This window comes from Desmodus rotundus, chromosome 10 (assembly GCF_022682495.2).
Source record: "Desmodus rotundus isolate HL8 chromosome 10, HLdesRot8A.1, whole genome shotgun sequence".
NCBI classification, from domain to species: Eukaryota; Metazoa; Chordata; class Mammalia; order Chiroptera; family Phyllostomidae; genus Desmodus; species Desmodus rotundus.
In genome coordinates, this window is record NC_071396.1 from 56,533,913 (window position 1) to 56,539,985 (window position 6,073).

Consider the following 6,073-nt stretch of genomic DNA (forward strand, 5'->3'; position numbering starts at 1 on the left):
TTTTCTACACATCCTCGTCAACACTTGTTGTTTGTTGATTTGTTTATGATGGCCATTGTAACCAGTGTGAAGTGGTATTTCATTGTGGTTTTAATTTGCATCTCTCTGAAGGCTAGTGATGCTAAGCACCTTTTCATATGTCTCTGGGCCCTCTGTATGTCCTCCTTGAGAAGTGTCTGTTCAAGTCCTTTGCCCATTTTTTAATTGTGTTGTATGTCTTCCTGTCATTGAGTCATATAAGTTCTTTATAGATTTTGGAGATCAAACCCTTATCCAAGGTATCATTGGGAATATATTTTCCCATGTAGTTGATTCTCTTTTCATTTTAATGCTGTTTCTTAGCTGCAGAGAAGCTTTTTATTTTGATGAGATCCCATGTATGTATGTATTCTTTCCTTGGTCTAGGAGACATATTGCTGAAAATATGGCTGTGTGAAATATCTGAGATTTTCCTGCCTATGTTCTCCTGTAGGACTTTTATGGTGTCATGACTTACATTTAAGGCTTTTATCCACCTTGAACTTGGTTTTGTGTATGGTGTAAGTTGGTGATCAAGTTTCAATTTTATGCATTTGGCTTTCCAGCTCTCCAACACCATTTGTTAAAGACACACTTCTTACTCCATTTAATGCTTCTTCCCATTTTATTGACTTTAATTGACCATAGAGACTTCAGTTTATTTCTGGGTTCTCTAATTTGTTCCCTTGGTCTATGTATCTGTTTTTATGCCCGTACTAGAGTGTTTTGATTACTGTGACCATGTAATACAGTTTCATATCAAGTATTGTGACCCTTCCTACTTTGTACTTCCTTCTCAAAATTGTTGCGGCTATTCAGGGTTATTTATGGCTCCATATAAATTTTGGAAATGTTTGTTCTACATCTGTGAAATATGTCATTGTTATTTTAGTAGGGATTGCATTGAATCTATAAATTGCTTTGGTCCAGGAAACAAACCCATCTCCACAAAAATATCTCCCTCCACAATCTCAGTATTGATAGCAAATGAACAAGTATTAATAAGGATGTAATGAGAATAAGGCTATTTTAATAAAGGAGAGAAATAAACTATAGTATAAATTCTAGTGACTTATTATGCACAAACTTGCTGAACAAACAGTGAACATTGAAGAGCTATGCAGGAAATAAAATATCACTAGTCTTAAAGAAGACAAGAGCCAACTTTGTCTCAGTAGATTTTAGTATTTAGCACTGTTTTTTTTTTTTTCTTTCTGGATCTGCCTCTAGTGGTGTCAGAGGTTGACCCTGTCTGACCTTAGGTTGCCTGCTGTGTGACTGCCAGAGTTCTGCTGACTATGGTTGTCTGTTTCAATTGTTAGTTACTTTGCACTCAGCAGTCAGGTTTAAGCCCCATAGGGCGGGGCACAATTCCTCCAGGAGTTGGTGTTATTGTCTCCCCTCCAGCTGCTGCTACTCAGAGAGGAAAGGTCTGCCTGAATAGGATGGCTGCTGCAGTATGGGAGATGACTCGGTACTGGGATCCCAGCAGCTGGAGTCTCAGCTCTCTCCTCCATGCCTAAATATGGACCAGCAGGCCTGGCGGGACAAAGCCTCTGGGCGAGGGGCGGGGCGGGGGGGGGGGGGGGTTTGTCCCCGTGGTCGACCAGCTGGCCCGGCGGTAGTTAGCCATTGGGCGCGGCGGGGGAGGGGGAAGAGGAGGACCCCAGGGTCGACCAGCTGACCCGGTGAGACTTAGCCTCTTGGGTGCGGAGGTCCACGGGGTCGACCAATTGGCCAGGGGGACAGCCTCAGGACGCGGGGCTGCGGGGGTCGACCACCTGGCCCCGCGGAACTTAGACTCTGGGAGCGGAGACCCAGGGGTCGACCAGCTGACCCGGCGGGACTAAGCCTGTGGGCGCAGGGCCGCGGGGGTCGACCGGCTAGGCCGGCGGGACCAAGCCACTGGGCAAAGGGCCGCGGGGGTCGACCAGCTGGCCCGGCGGGACTAAGCCTCTGGGCGCGGGGTCCGCGGGGTTGAGGGTACCGGAAAACAAAACCCCAAAAAACAAATACAAAAGATCCGTCCGGCGTTGTCCCGAGCGTCGTGGCCTCGTTCAGGTCCCCGGCCGACCACGGTGATTTTTGTCTGGGCCCTCCCGGGAGTCGGCGCGCCGGAGGAGGCGGGAGGTGAGGCGAGGCGGGGCGGGGCCGGGGTTCGGGAGTGGGGGGGGCGGCGGCGGCGGCGGCGGCGGCGGCGGCGGCGGCGGCGGCGGCGGCGAGGGTAGCCGGGTGGAGGCGGTCGGTCGTGGGGGTGGAAGCTCCGTCCGGTCCGGTCGCGCCCGCCCGCCCGCCCGCCAGAGGACTCCGGGGGAAATTCCGTCGCGTGCCAGTCACCGGGCCGCCGCGGGCCCGAGAGCCCAAGGTCTTCTTTCCCAGTCCCCCTACCGCTGGCGCGGTCGCGCCGTGGCGGCCGGGAGCTCCGAGGCGGACGTGGTGTGCCGGGACGAGATCGGCCCTCGGGCCGGGCGGCGGGTCGCCCTGGCCGGCGGGAGATCCGGCTCTGTCCCGCTGACGCTGGCGACGGTTGTCGGGCGCCACCTGGCGGCCGCTTTTATATCGTCCGTCCCTTCCGGGTGCCACGAGGGACGCGATTTGGCCGCGTCGCCCGCGCTGGACTTCCAGCAGGCCGGCGGCGCTGGCGGGATCGTGCCGGTGGCGCCGGCGTGTCGGCGCCCGACCTCCGGGCCCGAGGTTGTACCTGCAGGACTAGTAGGGGAGTGTGGCCGCCCGCGCGGGTCGACCAGCACGCGCGGGCGGCCGCGGTGACGGACGGAAGGACGGACGGACCGACCGACCGACCGACCGACCGACCGAAGGAACGAACGGCCGGATCGGTCGAGGGGGAACGCCTGAGGCGGGTGGCTCGCGGCCGTTCCGGAGCTGCCGACCGAGGCGGGCCGCGTCGGGCGGCCGGACCAGGCTCCACGGACGCCGTCCGCGCTCGCTCCTGGCGTCGGTGCGCTGTTCGGCGGCTCCTCGGCGGAATTTTTCAAAGTCCGGAGGCGACCCGGGAGACGGAGGGGAGGGAGGGAGGGAGGGGGCGGGCGCCCCGCCCGCGCCCGCGCCCGCGCCCGCGCCCGCGCCCGCGCCAGGGGGTTGTCGCCCGGGGTCTTCCCTGCACGGACGCCTGGCCGCCCGGGTCCCGGTCGCCGCCCGAACTGTCCGGGTCCCGTTCCGGAGGCGGACGGGCACTGGCACGGTCCGCGCGTGGAGGCCCGCGGAGGGTAGCTGGGCCCGCGAGCGGGCACCCGTGGCTCCCGGGCGTGGAGCTGGGTCTCTCTCCGCCGTTTTCTTCCCCGGAGTCCCCTCTACGGAGCCGAGGAGCGCCGCTGAGCCGTCCTCGCGAGGAGGCCCTGCCGTCGCGGGCGCCTTCGCGCGACTCTGGGCAAGTTCCGTTCCTCGGGACCCCGCGTGTGCGCGTGTCCGCGGTCCCCTCGTACGTACGGGGCTGTTTCGGAGGTGGGGGCGTGGGGTCGACCAGATGGCCCGTGCCACCTTTTGGGGGGGGCCCCCCCCCCGGTTCTCTAGGGCTGATGGGGTGGTGCGGCGTGGCCTGTGGCCGCGCCTGCCTTCCGGGAGGTCGCGGCCGATCGGCGGATAGACCGCGTCCCCGTGACCCGTCTTTTCTGTGCCTGCAGTCGGCAGATTGTACCACGAGATTAGTGGGGACACGCTGTCTGTCGTCAGTCCTGTGGGGCTTCTTGGGCTGCGACTTGGAGCCGGGCTCTCGCCCCGGTCGCGCGGGAAGGGGGAGAGAAGCGTGGTCCGCCCGGCCCTGCGCGTGCTTGGCCGTGGTTGCGCCTCCGTGCTTCCTCGCGGTCCCTTGCTCGGTTTCTGTGGCACGCGAGCGGCGCTGTGTTGTGTTGTGGCTCACGGTCGCGCCCACCCCCCCCCGGGGGCGGCGGCGGCGGCGGCGGCGGCGGCGGCGGCGAGAGTGAGGTGCGGAGCGAGCCGGCCCCCCGCCCTGCCCCTTGCTGTAGCCGCCCGCGCCTGTGTGCCTCGCCTTCCCTGGCCGGGGCCTCTCGGTGGGTTCCGTTTCCAGTTTGATCGATGTGGTGACCTCGCGCTCTCCCGGGCCGGGCCCAAGCCGCGCCGGACGAGGGACGGACATTCGTGGCGAATGAGGCCGCTCTTCTCGCTTCCGCTCGCGGGGCCCTCTCTCCTCCCGGCCGCCTCCGTGGTGGTGCGTGGAAGGGGAGGGGGGGCGAAACCCGGCCCGGCCCCGCGGCCCTGCCTCTGCGTCTCGTGGCGATGGCGGGGCCCGGGGTCTTGTTGACGCCGCGGACACTCTCCGCTTTGCCCCCCGCCCCCCCCCCGTGGCGGGTGTGCCTCCGGGGCGGCCCTCATCCCGGCAGGGGGAGGGCCGTCCTTCTGCCGCGCCGCGCGCCCTCCCGTTGGGCGCGCGGGCGCGGGCCGCACGGCTCTCCGTGGTGCTTCTGGGGCGCTCCGGGTCGTCTCTTAGGTGCCCGAGGCCGAGACGGTGTTGTCGTTTCCCGTTCCCCGGCCGAGACCCACGCGCCGGGCCGCCGCTGCGGCGGCCTGCTGCGGTGGTTGGCGAGTCGAGCCGGTGACCGAGGAGGGGGGAGAGAAGAGAGAGGCACGCCTGCCCTCCTCGCGTGGAGGGGGTGGGGTGTCCCCGCGGTTGGCCCCTGCCGCGTTCGGCGGGGGGCCGGGCAGCGTTGGGCGTTCGCGGCCGGGGCTGAGCCGGCGCTGGCCGGCTGCTGGTTGGGAACCGAGTGCCGCCGTATCTTGTTTTAATTTGTTTCTTCTTCGCGTTCCCTGGTCTTCCAGCTTCGCGTCGCGCTGGCGTCTCTCGCCCTAGTCCCGACGCGGCACCTTGGGCTCTCGTGTAGTTAGCTCTTGGGAGAGAGGCCCCGGTGCTTGGCGGGCAAAAGGTTGGCTGAGCCCCCCGAGGTGGCACGGGGCTGTCCCCTTTGCCCGCGGCGGCCCCGGCCCGCGAGCGCTCGCGTTGCCCCCTGTGCTCGGCCCGAACCCCTTCCGGATCCCGCCGCTCTGCTCCTCCTCCGCAGGCCTCTCTCCGGCCGTGTGCCGCGTCGTTTACGCCTTCGCGGGCCCGGCGGGGGCGTGCCGGTGGGGTCGGGGGCGACGCGCCCTCGGTGAGAAAGCCTTCTCTAGCGATCCGAGAGGGTGCCTTGGGGTACCGGATCCCCCAGCCGCTGCCCCTCCTGAAGCGCGTTTTTAAGCACCGACCGCGGTTGTTGCCGCTTTTTGGGCACCGGGCCCCTCCTCCGCTCCGCCGGCACGGAGGGGTCCGACGCAGTTTGCCTAGCCGCGGCCCGCGCCTCCCCCCGCCGAGTTTTGGGGGAGGGTCCCGCCGGGCCGGGCCGGCGTTTCCAGCGCGGGGGCGCTGTCGTCGTCTTGGCACGTTCCGTGCGGGCGGGTACGCGCGGCTCTCCCCCGCCGCGCGCGCGGGGAAGGGGGGACAGGGCGGGGCCGCGCCTCCCCGTCCCCGGCGTGTCCCGCTTCCCGGGCCCTCCGGCCCCGTTGCCGAGTCGCAGCCGGCGGCGCGCTGCACGGGCACGGCCCGGAGCCGGGCTCGGCCCGTGGCGTTGGGGTGTCCGCCGCGGGGCGCGGATCCCCGGGTTCGGACCCGGCGGAGCTGTTGGATGGCTGGATGGAGGAGACGAAGCCGGGCGGCTCTCTCCGCGGCGTGGGGTCGCGTGTGGTCGCCCGCCCCCGGTGGCGGGGGCCGGGCCGCGCGCGAGAGGGGGACGGAGGACCTGGAGGTGTTTGCCGGAGACCGGCCGGCGTCCCGGGCCTCGCGGGGGCCGCCCTGTGTGCCTGGGGCGGTGGGATCCCCGCGTCGTTTCCCCGGCGGCCCGTCTGCGTCCGAGGCCTTTCCTCGGAGGTCCCCCTCTGGCCGCGTCTCCGCGCCCTTCCTCCGGGGGTGCTGGGGTGTCCCCGCGCGTCTTGCGCCCCTCCGCACGTTGCCCCGGCGGCGTTCTTTGCCGGCCGTCCCCCGAGAAGCCCAGGACCTTGTGCCACACGCGGGTGTCGCCTCCCGACCCGCCCCCCCCCGCCCGCCAGCCGG